Below are 17223 nucleotides of genomic sequence, written 5' to 3'. Positions count from 1 at the left end.
GCTGTTTGTTCCTTTGTTCTGCATGCCTTCTTGTGCTGAGTTTGTGTTTTTTTGTGCTATTTCTTGTCGGTTTCTTCTTAGTTTTCATGTTTGCTTGTTCTGCTCGGAAGTTCATTTTCATGATAAGTTTGTGAAGTATTAACTTTGTTTGGGGTTACCTTATAGTCTGTTAACTTTTGTCTCCATTTAAGAGAATCTATTGGACTTAAGCATGGCAACAATAGTGAGGTTGGCCCAGGATCAGACCAGTGTTTCATTCTGCTGTGAATAAGGTCACTATGAGTCAGTACCAACTCGATGGCACCTAACAACAACAACAATTGTATCCTATAATTTACCTGACATCCCCACCACCTGGATCTCTGTTCCTACATTTATCCCGTCTTTGACATTGATATTATATTGATCTTCAGTTGACCTCCCAGCTCCTTTGAACTTGTGCTTGTAGTTTTGTTCTGTTCTGAACTCTGCTATCTGTCAACTGAGTTCCAGGTGGTGTTGCCATGCCTGCCAATCTCTGATTGTCTATTCTTGTTGGTTTTCAGTCCAAAGAACTCCCTTTAGGATGTTTTGAAGTGCTGGATTTGTTCAAATTTTTTGGAGTACAACTCTTCATAGTATTGTGTTAATATCCTTTTTATTTCCATTGGTACTGTTGTGACATCACCCATGTAGTTTCTTAGGCATGTTATTTTTTGTCTTCTCTTTCTTTTCTTACGTTAGGTTTTCTAATGGTTTGTTGATATTATTAATCTTTCAAAGACCAACTTCTTGTTTTGTAGATGGTTTGTATAGTTTTTATGTTTTCTTCTCATTTATTTCTGCTCTAATCTTTATTATTTCTTTTCTACTGGTCACTGTAGATTTTCTTTGCTGGTCTTTTTCTAATTGTTGGAGATATTGTGGTAATGTGCTGATTTGTTTCTTTCTTCTTTATTGATATGTGCATTTACTGCTATAAAATGTCTCTCAACACTGCTTTTGCTATGTCCCAATTGTTTTGGTATATTGTGTTTTCATTCTTTTGTTTCTAGGAATGTTTTCATTTCACATTTTATTTGATTTACTACCCAGTAGCTTTTAAGTAGGGTATTATTCATTTTCCATGTTTTTCAAATTTTATTTCCTTGATCTTGTCTGGCCTCATCCATATCTGGACTCCATTCCAGTGGTATTGCCACATATATCAATTTCCGTTTGCTGTTTTTGTTAGTTCTCAATCCAAAAAACTCCCTTTAGTATGTTTTGAAGTGGTCACTTTACTTTTACAAAATCTCTCAATTTCTGTTTATCCAGAACAATTTTGATTTTGACAGCTTTACTGGATATATGATTCCTCATTGGCTTTTTTTTTTCTTTCAGTTTTTTGTATGTCTCCCCATTGCCTCTTGCCTGCATAGTTTCTGCTGAGAAATCAGAACTTAATCTTATTGGTTTTCCTTTGTAGGTAACATTTCTTTTTTTCCTCTAGCTGCTTTCAGGATTCTTTCCTTGTGTTTGATTTTGGTGAGCTTGAGTATGATATGTCTTGGTGGTTTTCTTTGAGTATCTGTCCAGCCTGGGGTTCATTCAGCTTCTCAAATGCTTATCTTCTTGTCCTTCAGGATATTAGGGAATTTTCTTCCAGAAGCTCTTCAACTATCTCTTCTGTAGTTTTCTTTGTCTCTTCACATTCTGGAATTCCAGTCACCGAAGGTTTTTCCTCTTCATGTTGTCGTCCTACATTAATCATAGGCTTTCTTCAGATTTTTTTCATTCTTTTTTATATTTGTTGTTCTGTCTTACCAGTATTGAGAGATTTATCTTGAACCTCACTAATTCTGACTTTGTTGTTGTTGTTTTTAAGTGCCATTGAGTCAGTTCTGATTGATAGCTACCCTGTGCATGGTTTCCAAGGAGCAGCTGGTGAGGTTGATCCACCATCCTTGCAGTTTAAACCAGCCTTGCCATCCAGTCATTAAACCACAGTGCCAAACCAGAACTCCAAGTCTGTCTTGTTGTTGTTGTTGTTAAGTGCCATCGAGTAGGTCCGACCCATAGCGACCCTGTACAGGGTTTCCGAGGGTGTAAATCTTTACAGGAGTAGAAAGCCTCATCTTTCTCCCGCGGAGCGGCTGGTAGTTTCGAACTGCTGACCTTAAGGTTTGCAGCCCGATTCGTAACCACTACGTCTTACATCCCTTCAATTCTACTCTTTTGCACTTTAATTATGTTATACATTTCTGATATTTTAATTAGTGATCATATGGACCTCTTTTTGAAAGTTTTGTATTGTTTCCAATGCTATATCTATTTTGTTTGATTGTTCTTGTAGCACTTTCCTGACTTCTTCCTTATTTTCCTTGACCTTTCTGTAGAACATTTAGATCCACTTCATTATTATTCTCCTGAATTCTTTTTCAGGAAATTCCAAAGCCTCTTCTTCTTCCAAAGCAACTTTGAGCTGTTACTCTTGGTCATTTGTTTGAGATACTCTCTCTTGTTTCTGCATGTGAACAGAAATTTTCTCCTTTTGAGGCATTGTGTTGTTGTTGTATTTGTGTTAATTAGATGAATGTATGTTTGTGTATGCTTAAGCACTCTCCAATTGCTTCCTGGTAGATATTATCAGGAGATGGGCTTCTCTTCATTGCTCATATAGTTCACTTCAGAGTGTTTTTAGCATGTGTTGGTTGTAGATAGTGCTCTGGTGTGCAGAAGCTAGTATTGGCTCTTGCCCAATAAGTGGGGTTTTTTAGAGGGTGCAATTTCAGCTTGGCTGTATGGACACTGTTACTGTCTCCTTTTGGGTAAGACAAGGAGAGAAAGAGTTCCCGCAAGATGAAAGGAAGCTCAAAGGACCAGACTACAAATGAAAGTCATAAAACCAGGTTGGGGAAAATATATATGTACAAACACAATAAAAAGGAGCTTTGGTAGTGTAGTGGTTACAAGTTGGACTGCTGACCTCAAGGTTGGCAATGCAAAACTACGAGGCAAAATATGAGGCTTTCTGCTCCCGTAAAGATGTACAGCCTCGGAATCCCTGTGCAGGGCCACTATGAGTCAGAACGTACTACACAGTACTTAACAACAACAGTAACAAACACAATAAAGCTAGAGTATTTCTTTAATGCCTCCTAGTGGACTCTTGCCTTCAAAGCTGCTTGAGAAACAAATTTCATAATGTTCCCATTGTACCCCTTGAATCTAAAACCAGTTTTTCTTTTCTTTTTGCCTCCCCTCAAGTCCATTCAGCTGTTTCTCTTAGTAAGAACCAGCCTAGGACTGGTCAGATCCAGTGTGGAATAGACTCCAGCTGCAGGCTCTTAATATTGTCTCGTACCTCCTCGATTCTTTGCCCAGTAATCTGCATGCCACAGAACACTCCACGTGGGTCATGGATCCCTCCTTGTGGGTCTCTAGTCCCTGTGCACACTGCAGAACATTCCCTGAAGGTGTCTATTCATACTAGTCTCACCTCTAGTCACCAGAGAGGAAGTGAATGGAAAGAGAAAGAGAAAAGAAAGAAAAAGACAAAAAATAAACAAACAAATAAAAAAATACTTGCACCTGTGTCTCTGCAAATTGTTAACAGGTTTTTGTAATGGGAGTGGTCTCTTTTCTCTCCCTCAAGTCACTCCCATTCACAATGGTTGCGGCAGAACAGATTGGCTGTCTTCAATTGGAAGACACCTCTTTTGATGCTTCTTTTCCAAATCTTTCCCCTGGTAAACACTTGATCCACATATTAATCCCTTTATCTAAAGTTCAGAGTTCTGGGACCACCCTCTGATCCGTTTCATCCAGTTTCCATGTGTTCGCTGAAGAGGGTCTGCACAGCCTCTCTGCCGTCAAGCCCTGCTGCCTCACATATCAATTCTTGCATCAAAAATTTAAAAATTGAGTCTGAAAAATGACTACACAGGAGAGGGGCTTTGTGCTGATGACCGGGGTGGGAGGGGGGGAAGGCTTGCAGGGCATACCCTTTGGTTGGTTGATGATGCATGGAGGTGATTGTAACCTTGGCAATGAAATGATATATGATAGGATCAGTGTAAAATTAATGTTCTCCCATGTAAACTATCACATGATTCACAATAAAACATTTTTAAAAAATGACTACACACACACTCCCTCTCCATCATGAAATAATGGAAATAAGTAGAAATTTTCATTTACAGGGAATCCTCAATAATCTGCCAGTAAGAAGGATGGTGGTGGTGGTGTGCCATCGAGTCGGTTCCAACTCATAGTGAACCTGAATAGGGTTTCCGAGGTTGTAAATCTTTACAATAGCAGAAAGCCTCATCTTTCTCCCACAGAGTGGCTGGCACATCCAAATTAATGACCTTGCAGCCCAGCTTATAGTCCACTGTGTTAGCAGGGCTCCTGGAAAGGAGCCCAAAAGAATATGTGTAGCCAAATCATATTGTGTAAACATTCAGGATTGATTACTGTCTATCTGAAAAATCCCAAATGGAAGATGAGAAAACAGCCTTTTATAAAATATTTATCAGTGTTACCTGATTCTTTGTGCTATACCATTTCTTTTCAAATTTCACTTTCTGTCTAGAAGGATCTCCCTCTCTATAGAAAGAGAGTCTTATTCAGTGAAAGTTGAGTTGTTTTTGTGTTGTTGTTGTTGTTGTTGTTGTTTTTCATTTTTGCTATATGAAATAGCTTCTGAGACTATTTGCCAGACCCAGGCCAATTATTAGCTTGCATGGTTGTAGCTGCAGCTTTAGCTTTGTGTTCGTTTCTTCAATACAGGCAGCTGACATTTCTTCTCTGAATCCTATATATAAATTCTCTGCAAAAGTGCCTTCAAGATTCACCCTCAGAAACCCCTTCTATTCAGACATATTGAAGCCACCATTGTCTGTGTGAGTCACCTTTTAAAATCTGTACCACTCTACCCTGCATAAAATGGGCTGGCCACCAAACACTCATCTGCAACATGATGGGCCCCACACTCACCCATCACTACCTACCCACTGTAGCAAATTGCACTGCAGTACGTATACACAGATAAATGATAAATGTCCTTTTGGAATGCAAAGCCTTACGCCAATTGCATCTAGTCCAAGGGAGCGTGAAGACAAATGAATTCTGAGTAGGCTTACTTGGTGAGAAGGGAAATATCATGTGTCAGGAAGAGAACATTCTGAGCAAGAAAAATGACGATTTAAGATATAGAGGGAAGTGATTAAGAGCTCTGGAATCAGGTACAAAGAGTAAATGCAGCCTAAGATAGGTAGAGAGTTGAGCCAATCCAGCTGTTTAGACTAATTCTAGTTTTAAGACTCAAATGAATTATATTCCAGGGCCTTAAAGAATTTGAAGATGTCGTCTCGGAATTAATTGGTGAATTGAGAGAAATTACAAAGAGTGTCATAGCTCTTTCCAGCCAGCTCCGAGCTATGGTCATCTCCCAGGATAAGGGACATAAGTGCATCAAGACTGGGGACAAGAAAAAGCCCTACCACAAGAAGTGGAAGGATGAGCTAGGATGCCTGGGTGCCAACACTAAGATCGTCCCTGCCACATAGTCACAGTTGGTGTTAACAGGAGGCACAGAGAAGTATTGGGCCCTAAGGCTGGATGTGGGGGACTGCTCCTGGGGCTCTGAGTGTTGTACTTGGAAAACATTGATATTGTCAATAGTGCATCCAATAACAACCTGGTCCACACCAAACCCCTGGTAAAAAAAACTGCACCATGCTCATTGACAGCGGTGTGCTGTCATACCAGCATAGAACAAGTCCCATTCTACACTGCCTCTGGGATGCAAGCAGGGAGGCAAACTGATTCCTGAAAAGGAAGAGATATTAAACAAACAGCAGTCAAAGAAAATTCAGAAAAAAAATGTTAGGAAATGAAAAAGAAGGCAAAAATCAGCAGTCTTCTGAAGGCGCAGTACCAACAGGGCAAGCTTCTTGTGTGAATCGCTTCAAGACTAGGCCATTGTGGCCTAGCAGATGGCTGTGTGCTACAGGGCAAAGAGCTGGAGTTCTATCTGCGGAGAATTAAGGCCCAGAAAGGCAAATAAATCCTCCTCCCTCACATCCAGCACATGTATTAAAGGTGTTTATTCTGAAAAAACAAAAAGTGCCCTAGAGACTCTAGAAAACTAGAAATGAGCAAGAGTAACAATATGATGAATATTTTTGAGCACTATCTGACTTCAAATACAAAGCCATGGTATTTTCAATAACCTCATATGCATGTGAAAGCTGGACAGTGAATAAGGAAGACCATGGAAGAATTGATGCTTTTTAGTTATGGTGTTGTAGGAGAATATTGGAAGCACCATGGGCTGCCCATGGAACCAACAGATCTATGTTGGAAGAAGTGCAGCCAGAGTGCTTCTTAGAGGCCAAGATGGCCAAACTTGTTTTCTCATACTTCGGACATATTGTCAGGAGAGACCAGTCACTGGAGAAGGATATCATGTTTGGTAAGGTGGAGGGTCAGAGAAAAAGTGGAAGACCCCCAATGAGATGGATTGGCCAAGTGGCAGCATCGATGAACTCAAGTGTGGCAACAGTAGTGAGGTTGGCCCAGGATCGGGCAGTGTTTCGTTCTGCTGTGCATAAGGTCGCTTATGCACCAACTATATGTACCAACTCGATGCCACCTAGCAATAACAACATCTAACATCAACAACAATAGCATGCTATTCTGGGGCTGCAATGATATATAAAACACCTTAGTTCTTACCCTTAAGGATCCTCAGACTCTAGGTGGCAGAAGGAGAGAAGTAAGTAGCCTTTGTACAGAATGTAACCTTTCAGATGGACCTTCAGTGTGAAGTAAGAGTTTGCCATTTGGGTAATGGAGAAAGAAGAAAGCATTCATTAACCACAGGTTACACACCTGGTCACAAGAGAAAGATACCTGCTTCCTGCTCCTGCAAAGATTTAAAGCCTTGAAAACCCTATAGAGCGTCACGACGAGTTGGAACCAAGTCTAAGGAACTAACAACAATAATACCAGGTGTGGTGAATTTGTAAGGACTGCAGTGAGCCTGGGTTTTTAAGCTTTCATCCCATAAAAGAAAGGTATCTATTTTGAAGATCCAGAAGGGAAAACATATTTGGAAAATAACAAGTTAATCGTTTTGGTTGTTGTTGTTGTTGTTGTTATGTGCCATCAAGTCGGGTCCGACCCATAGCGACCCTGTACAGGGTTTCCGAGGGTGTAAATCTTTACGGGAGTAGAAAGCCTCATCTTTCTCCCGCGGAGCGGCTGGTAGTTTCGAACCGCTTGCCTTACGGTTCGCAGCCCGATTCGTAACCACTACGCTACCAGATCGTTTTGGTAGCAAGTCCTAAAAAATGAAATGGATAAAGGATTATTAAATAATGATGAATAAGCATTTAGAGTCCTGGTGTGGCACTGTAGGATCAGCACTGAACTGCTAACTAAAACATTGGTGGTTCAAACCCACCAGTCACTCTTTGGAAACTTGTATAGTGTTGCTACAAGTCGGAACTGACTTGACAGCATTTAACAACAAACAATGAGGGAAAAAAAGTCAGAATTGTTTCATGCTAAACTAATTTTGCTCACTTTTCTGATAGGTTGTAAGAATTGGTTTTATATTATTTCTATTTATTTAATAAAGTGTATTTAGAGGCACTTTATGAAGAGAAATTGAAGATATATAAAAGTACTTAGATTGAAGCCAACTGAAAAATATCCATAATTATTACTTAAAAATCAAGGTGGTCTTCATAGAATATCTAATTAAAGGCAGTCATCAAACAGACAAGCAAGTGTGTGTGTGTGTTTCCCAAAGAAACTCCACAGCATGAGTAAAAGGCTGGACCAAATCTGACACCAAAACACTTCATGTGCTATTTACAAGCATTGCAAGATTTAGATTGTCCAGATTCTGGGAACTCATACACCCAGTGTCCTTTGCTGTGGTTAGGTTACATCTGAATGAATATGTTCAATTCAAAGTCCCATATTCTAAAAGGATTTTGGCAAATTTTTATATAAGGAACTGTTTTAGGAACTAGGGTATTTCTTTTTCAGGAGCCTGCTAATTGAATGTCAGATGAAGATCTAGCTGACATAAGATTATTACTCTTTTTTGAGACAGAGAACAACTGGAGGGGTCAAAAGTAAATATGGGAGTAGCCCAAAAGAGAGAACAAATCTTTACAGCAAGGATCATTCCCACTCCCTCCATACACAGAGTAGACAGGGATGGGCAACTTGAACATTGGCTACCCAAAATGGGGGTCTACAAAGGCAAGAAGTGACTGGCTTTGCAAGCTTTCAAGAGGGAACCTAGATCCAGAGGGCTTGGAGGAAGGTAGAGTATCCACTGAGTAGTATCCTATCTGCCTAGGCAGGGCTGATGAAAGGAAATGCAGATAGGTCTCTTGTGTTACAATAGTGAATAATTGTCATCAGGACTGATTGTGAGGGTTGGAAATGTAAAGGTAGATGTTATGGAGCAAGGAGGGGAGTGATTAACTTTGCAGTCTAGGAGCAGAGCTCCCTGGGACCATCAAGGGAGAAGAGTGGAGAGTGGGACCCTACCCAGAGGAGCAGTGATGCCAGAGATAGAGGCAGAGATGATGATATGGAGAGATGGAGCAGCTGGGGACTCTAGACCCAGAGAGGGAGAGGGGCTGTGTGCTGACCACCAGGGGGCAGGCTTGCAGGGTATACCCTTTGGTTGGTTGATGATGCATGGAGGGGATTGTAACCATGGCAATGAAATGATAGGATGAATGTAAAACTAATGATCTCCCATGTAAACTATCACATTGTTGTTGTTGTTGTTAGGTGCCATCGAGTCTGTACTGACCCATAGCGACCTTATGCACAGCAGACCGAAAGAGTGCCCGATCCTGGGCCAACCTCACTATTGTTGTCACGCTTGAGTCCATCGATGCTGCCACTTGGCCAGTCCATCTCATTGGGGGTCTTCCTCTTTTCCTCTGACTCTCCACCTTACCAAACATGATCTCCTTCTCCAGCGACTGCTCCCTCCTGACAATATGTCCAAAATATGAGAGACGATGTTTGGTCATCTTGGCCTCTAAGGAGCACTGTGGCTGCACTTCTTCCAAAACGGATCTATTGGTTCTTTTGGCAGCCCATGGCACTTTCAATATTCTCCTCCAACACCATAACTCAAAGGCATCAATTCTTCTACCTTCTTTTTTATTCACTGTTCAGCTTTTGCATGCAATTGAGGTTATTGAAAATACCATAGCTTGGGTCAGGTGCACCTTAGTCCTCAAGCTGACATCTTTGCTCTTCAACAATTTAAAAAGGTCTTGTGCAGCAGATTTGCTTAACTGAAAAACTATCACATAATTCACAATAAAACATTTAAAAAGTAAATATGGGGAGATTGATACGTGGGGAACCTAGTAATCCAAGTGAAAGAGAATAGATACTAATGGAGATGGTGAGAATTTGGAGGCAAGACCAACTGGAGTGGATGGACTGGCTATCCATCCATGGGACAGGGAGAGAAAGTGATATAGATTGTTTGAGAGAACATTATGCTCAAGAGATTAGCAAGGCATTTTAGTGACAATTATTAATCAGGCTGATGGAAATCTTACTAATAATAGTGATGCATGTTTGTGACTTTTACATTATGACTTTGTGGTTCACAGACCATTTCAACACTCAGTAACTCAACTGGTGTTTAGTTCTTTGCAGCCAAGCAGGTCTCAGTATGGCATTTCGGAGAGATGAAAATCAAAATCTGTTTCCTGTAAAGTTACTTAAGGCGTCAGTGCTAGTAAATGACAGAACCAAAACTTGAAAGCATCTGATATCATATTCTCAGTTGTGTGTGTGTGTTTAAATATACTACAGTGCCTATTCAATGATAATGAGCATTGTAGATGAAACGAGCCCCCCAAAGGAAAGAAATATGAAGATCATAGCTTAGAACACATCTGTGTTTAGGGACTAGAGAATATAGACCCCCTAAAGGAAAAGGAGATAGGAGAGTAGGAATGGAAGAAGAACCAGGAGAGTGATTGGCTCTACAAACCAAGAGAGTGAGTGGGGTTGGAGGAGAGTTTCCAGGATGAGGGTGTGGTTACCAGTCTCTGCAAAGATCAGGATGCTCAGTGCTGGGAATAGAGCCCTATCATTGCCACACGTTTTGCCTTCTTATAGTTCACTTTCATGTCATGCATTTTGGTCTTAGCTCCTGAACTAGATTATAAATTCCTTTCTGGGAAGCCCATGTCTTATTTTCTTTTTCGTCTCCATATTGCCTAACACAGAGCTGTACACATAAACTGATAGGAAATGTGAACACTCTTTGCATGTAGATGATTAATCATCACTAGAATTTTTCCAAAAATGTGCCAAAAGCACATTTGCTTAAAATGTGCACATCAATTTGAATGAATCCGCCTAAATGGTGCCATCTGTTCTTAGGCGGTTTCAGAAATGTTTTAATGCAATTTTACCTTTAAAGGGACAAACATAGGGGCATGCCTAGGAGACATAAAGACATCCTTAAGTAAACAGAGCTGACACCAGGCACACCCAGTTACATTAAACAGATACCCATTTGCTCAGGAACATTTCCTGAAGCTTAAGAAAAATTTAGCTAAGAGGACACCAATTACGACTTCATGCAGAAAATATTTACGAGAAGTTGGAAAACTGTAGGCATAGACTCCTGTAACACATTGGTTCATTTTAATCAAAGAAGAAGAATTTAATTAGATACAAATCATACATTCCTTTGAAATGGGTACGCTCTTCCAATATGTGTTAGTGGTACACGTTTTATTGTGGATTACTTAATATTTCAGTTTAGAAGTTAAAGAGATGCCTGTTGAGGATAATCTCTATGTTATTCATTTATATCGATTGTCAACCTTACTGTCATTGCAACATTGTAGGGTTTATTGTTGTATGAATATAACAGTGAAATGAATCCCATATTTAAGTTCTGCAAATAACTTACAGTCACTTTCAAAACACCTCAAGTTAGGTTCTAAATTTGAGTGTGCGGTTTTACATACACAGTTATTTGCTGGTCCACTTTAGCATGCAAAATCACACACTGGCTAGGTTTGGGTATTGTTTCTGTGGCAACAAGTAATGGGTCAAATTTTCAGCCTGTTTAGCACACTCACTATATCATCGTCATCAAAACTTTGCCAATATTTTGACATCTGTGTATTTTGATTGTTGGTATAAATCAACTATAGTGTATATTCAAGAATTTATATTTACAGAAAGAATTTCTGGTTAAAATAGTATCCAGATATGTTAGTCTGTCTGCATACACAGGCATCTGTATTGGAATTTTAAAATAAATTCCATTTTGCAAAGGTGGGGAGACAAACCTATGAACCTGTATTTGAAATACGTTTGGTTTCTTAGTTGTTTGAGAAGATGCTGCGGCTGATTCATTGCCTGTAGACGACATATTTTGACTAAGTATTTTGAGTAATATTTCTTTCATTTTTTAAAAAGCACTTAAAATGCCAAAAGTACAGAGGAGCATATGACTAACACGTTTTCAGAATGCAAAATTTGCTTCTGATAATTTTTTAATAAAATAAATGAAATCCTAGTGGTAAAGTTGAGGTCCCATTATTTGCATAGCAAGATTATTTCATATCCTCTTTCCAAAGGCAACCATTATCACTAATATGCTGTACCCTTTTGTTCTATAACTTTATAGTTTTGATAATGTAACTAAAGTCTCCATAAGCAATCAATAGCACTCTTTTCACATTGTGTACATTTTATCAATGTTCTTACCATTCTTTGATTTCTTGTTTTTCCTTAGCATTCAATTTTAGACATCTACCTATGTCAGTCCAGCCCAAAGTTGCTTCATTTTGACTTATTTGTGGTATTCCATTGACTGAATTATCCTAGTTCAGTCATATTTTCCACCAAAGGAGTCCATTTCCGTTGTCCATCTTATGTCAGTTTTTTGCTGTTCCAGACAATGCTGCCATACATATATCTGAGTTATGGACATGAAAGAATGAACAAAGTAGTCTTAGAATAAATACAACCAAAATGCTCCTTGCAAGCAAGGAAGGCATGACTTTGGCTCAGTTACTTAACATGCCATCAGGAAATACCAATTGCTAGGAAAAGTATCCTGTTTGGTAAAGTAGAGGGTCAGTGAAAACTAGGAAAATACTCCATGAGATGGATTGATACCACAGCTACAACAATGGCCTCAAACATACCAACATTGATAAAGATGGCAGAGACCCAGGCAATGTTTCCTTCTTCTACGTATAATGTCATGAATCAGAACCAACTCAACAGCAGTTCACAACATCACTGCATCACTGTCTGTATTTATAGATAGACTCATCTATAGCTGGGCAATAGATACTAAGTATATTTTCTAGAGACAAATCTATCAGAGTAGGTGTGCACCAGGGTTGTATTCTTTTGCCATATTTATTGAATATGTATGTTGAGAAAATAATATGAGAAGTTGTATTATATGAAGAATGTGACATCAGGATTGGAGGAAGGCTCATTAACAATCTGCAATATGCAGATGATACAACTTTGCTTGCTGAAAACCAAGAGGACTTAAAATGCTTAATGATGGAGCTCAAAGACCACAGTCTTCAATATGGGTTGCATCTGAATGTAAAGAAAACAAAAATTCTCATCACTGGACCAATAAACACACCCATATAAATGGAGAAAAGATTGAAGTGGTCAAAGACTTTATTTTGCTTGGATCCATTATCAACACTCAAGGAAACAGCAGTCAAGAAATCAAACAATGTATTGTATTAGGCAAATCTGCTGCACAAGGACACTTTAAAGAGTCGAAGAGCAAATATGTCAGTTTGAGGACTAAGGTGCATCTGACCCAAATCATAGTATTTTCAATAGCCTTATATACATGTGAAAATTGGACAGTGAGTAAGGAAGACTGTAGAAGAATTAAAGTATTTGAGTTATGATTTTGGAAGAGAATATTAAAAGTACCATGAACTGCCACAAGAACAAACAAATATGTGTTAGAGAAAGTACAGCCAGAATGCTCCTTAGAAGCCAGGATGGCGAGACTTTATCTTTCATACTTTGGACATGTTATTAGGAGGGACCAGTCCCTGGAGAAGGACATCATGCTTGGGAAAGTGGAGGTTCAGCAAAAAACAGGAAGGCCTCCAACGAGATGAATTGGCACAGTGGCAGCAGCAGTGGGCTCAAGTATAGCAACAATTGTGAGGATGGCGAGGAACCAGGCAGTGTTTTGTTCTGATGTATGTAGGGTCACGATGAGTGAGAACTGACTTGAGGGCACCTAACAACAAGAACAACAACTAGGAGATGATTAATAATAGATTGTTGTTGTGAAGTACCGTAGAGTCGGTTCCGACCCATAGTGACCCTGTATAGGGTTTCCGAGGAGCAGCTGGTGAGCTTGAACTGCCGACCTTGCAGTTCAAACAGCTTTGCAGTCTTGACGCATTAACCCACAGCACCACACCAGGACTCCGATAGATAGATAGATAGATAGATAGATAGATAGATAGATAGATAGATAGATAGATAGACAGAGAGAGAGAGAGAGATAAACCTAACCCACAGCTCCCCACCAGGTATAGATAGCTATACTTAACCCACAGCGCCACACCAGGACTCCAATAGACAGATAGATAGCAATACATAAATCTTTAAATCTACCTATCTTTGTCGTGGGTTAATGCGCCACACTGCAAAGCCATTTGAACTACAAGGTCAGAGGATCAAGCTCACCAGCTGCTCCTCGGAAGCCCTATTTAGGGTCGCTATGGATCAGAATCAACTCGACGGCACTTCACAACAACAACAATCTTTGTCATTAGGTGCTGTTGAACCTATCTATCTAATCTCCTGATGGATATATTTGTCTCTAGGAACTATACCTAGTCGTCTATTGCTGGGTTGTAGGTTATATGCATTTTAAACCACATACCGTCAGATTTCTCTAAAAAAAATATTAACAATTTATAGTCCCTTCAGCAATATGTAAAACCATTTTTCTGTATCCTAGCCAACATTTTTATGTATTCTAACAGGAGCTCTGGTAGCATAGTAGTTATGAGTTGAGCTGCTAACCTCAAGGTCAGCAATTTGAAACTACCAGCCAGTTCACAGGAGAGAGATGAGGGTTTCTGCTCTTGTAAAGATTACACCTTCAGAAACCCTATGCAGGGGTACTATGAGTTAGAACCTATTCCATGGCACTTAAATTTTTGTAATAGTCTGGTGGGTGTGAAATAGTTTCTCATTATGGTTAAAATTGATTTTTGTTGTTTTTAAGGGCCGTGGAGTTGGTTTTGACTAATAGCGATGCTGTATAGGGTTTCTAAGGAGCAGTTGGTGGTGGGTTTGAACTGTTTGATCTGTGGCTAGCCAGTGTTTATTCCAACGTGCCATACCAGGACTCCTTTATGTATTGTTGTTATTGTTGTTGTTAGATGCTGTCAAGTCAGTACTGACTTATTGCGACCCTATGCACAACAAAACAAAACACTTTCCAGTCCTGCGCCAACCTCACAAATATTGCTATGCTTGACCCATTGCTATCACCACTATGCCAATCCACCTCATTGGGGGTCTTCCTCTTTTTCTCTTTTCTCCATTTTACCAAGCATGTTGTCCTGCCTAATAATATGTCCAAAGTATGACAAAGTCTCACCCTGCTGGCTTCTAAGGAGCATTCTGACTGTAATACTTCCAACTCAAGTTTTTTTTGGTTTTTTGTTTTGTTTTTGTTTTTGTTTTTTTTAATCTTTTGGCAGCCCATGGTGCTTTTAATACTCTCCTTCTACACCATAACTCAAATGCATCAATTCTTCTGCAGTCTTCCTTATTCATTGTCCAACTTTCACATGTGTATGAGGTTAATGAAAATACCACAGCTTGGGTCAGGCACACCTTATTCCTCAAGCTGACATCTGTGCTCTTCAACATTTTAAAGAGGTCTTGTGCAGCATATTTGGCTAATGCAATTTGTTGGTTGATTTCTTGACTGCTGTTTCCATGAGTGTTGATAGTTGATCCAAGAAAAGTGAAGTCTTTGACAATTTCAATCTTTTCTCCATTTATATGGATGTTCTTTATGGGTCCAATGGTGAGGACATGTGTTTTCTCTACATTGAGGTGCAACCCATGTGGATGAAGGCTGTGGTCTTTGATCTCCATCTGTATTTTAAGTCCTCTTTGTTTTCAAGAGGTAAGGTTGTATCAACTGCATTTCTCAGGTTGTTAATGAGTCTTCCTCCAATCCTGATGCCATGTTCTTCATTACATAATCTAGCTTCTCAGATTATGTGCTCAACATACAATTGAATAAGTAAGGCAAAGGCACAACCATGGCACACACCTTTCCTAATTTAAAATCATTCAGTGTCCCCTTGTTCTGTTTGAACATCTTTCTTTGTCTATGTACAGGTTCTGCATGAACACACTTAAGTGTTATGGAATACTGTTCTCTACAGTATTGTCCGTATGTTGTTGTAATGCACAAAATAATTTGCAAAGTCAATAAAGAAGCACAGGTAAACATCTTTTTGGTAGTCTCTGCTTTCAGCCAAGATCCATCTGATTTCAGCAATGATATCCCCATCCCACATCTTCGTCTGAATCCTGCTTGAATGTCTGGCAGTTCTCTGTCAATGTATCATTGCAGGTGTTTTTGAATTATCTTTAGCAAAATTTTGCTTCATGATATTAGCTGATGATTTCCACATTCCATTGGGTCACCTCTTTTTAGAATGGGCACAAATATGGATCTTTTCCAATCAGATGGCCTGGTAGCTACCTTCCAAATTTCTGCATCAGCTTATTGAAATATTTCAATTTGTATTTGTATTCCATCAATACCCGGAGCCTTATTGTTTGCCAGTATCTTCAAAGCACCTTTGATTTTTTTCCTTCAATGTCATTGGGTTTTGAGTATATGCTGTCTCTTGAAATGGTTGAATATTGACCATTTCTTTTTGGTACAGTGACTCTGTGTATTCCATCCACCTTCTTTTGATGCTTTCCGCATCATTCAATATATTGCCCAAAGAACCCTTCAATATTTCAAGTCAAGGCTTGAAATTTTTTTCAGTCCCCTCAGCTTGAGAAATGCTGAATGTGTTCTTCTCCTTTGGTTTTCTAACTGTAAGTCTTTGCACATTTTGTTGGAATATTTGACTTTGTCTTCTCAGGATGCCCTTTGAAAATTTTTATTTAGCACTTTTATCTCCTCATTTCTTCCATTTGCTTTAGCATCTCTACACTGAAAAGCAAGTGTCAGAGTCTCTTTTGACATCCATTTTGGTCTTTTCCTTCTTTCTTATCTTAATGGCCTTTTGCTTTCTTCCTGTTTGATGTTCTTAATGTCTCCCATAACTCTTTTCTTTGGTCATTAGTGTCTAATGCATCAAATCTGTTCTTCAGCTGATAACTAAATTCAGGTGTGATGTGTTCAAGGTCATATTTTGGCTCTTGTGAACTTGGTTTAATGTCCTTCAGCTTCAGCCTGAACTTACATATGAGCAGTTGTTAGTTTGTTACATATTCTGCCCAGCCTTGTTTTGGCTCATGATATCAAGCTTTCCCACCATCTGTTTCCACACATGTAGTCAATATTATTTTTGTGTATTCCATCTGGTGAGGTCCCTGTGTATAGGGACCTCTTTTATATTGCTTTAAAAAGGTATTTGCAATGAATAAGTCATTGGTCTTACAAAATTCTATCATGTGAAATGGTTTCCAGCATCATTTCTATCACCGAGGCTATATTTTCCAACTACTGATCCTTTCTTTTTGTTTCCAATCTTTGCATTCCAATCGCCAGTAATTATCAATACATCTTGATTGCATGTTTGATCCATTACAAACTGAAGAAGTTTGTAGTTCAATTTCATCATCACTGGCTTTAGTAGTTGGTGAAAATTTAGAAAATAGTGGTATTAACTGGTCTTCCTTATAGTCATATGGATCTTATCACAGACAACATTGCACTTGAAGACAGATCTTGAAAAATGGTCTTTTTGATGACGAATGCGATACCATTCCTCATCAATTGTCATTTCTGTTACAGTAAACCGTGTGATTCATTGTCAAATTCAAAATGACCAATACCAGCTCATTTCAACTCACTAATTTATTTTTTGACAATTCCATTTCATTTTTGACAAGTCCCAATTTTTCCTATATTCATACTTTGTACATTCCATGTTCCAACTATTAATGGATATTTAC

The 17223-nt window shown here is 39.1% G+C and overlaps 1 protein-coding gene across 1 annotated transcript in view; it reads left to right on the top strand.

Annotated features, from left to right (window-relative positions):
• KIF6 (kinesin family member 6) overlaps positions 1-17223 on the top strand; it is a 512465-nt gene that overhangs the window by 178281 nt on the left and 316961 nt on the right. The gene's annotated exons all lie outside the window — the stretch shown is intronic.

This window comes from Chrysochloris asiatica, unplaced genomic scaffold (assembly GCF_000296735.1).
Source record: "Chrysochloris asiatica unplaced genomic scaffold, ChrAsi1.0 scaffold00038, whole genome shotgun sequence".
NCBI classification, from domain to species: domain Eukaryota; kingdom Metazoa; phylum Chordata; class Mammalia; order Afrosoricida; family Chrysochloridae; genus Chrysochloris; species Chrysochloris asiatica.
Note: the sequence above shows the minus strand (reverse complement) of the source record. Positions and strands in the feature narration are given on the sequence as shown.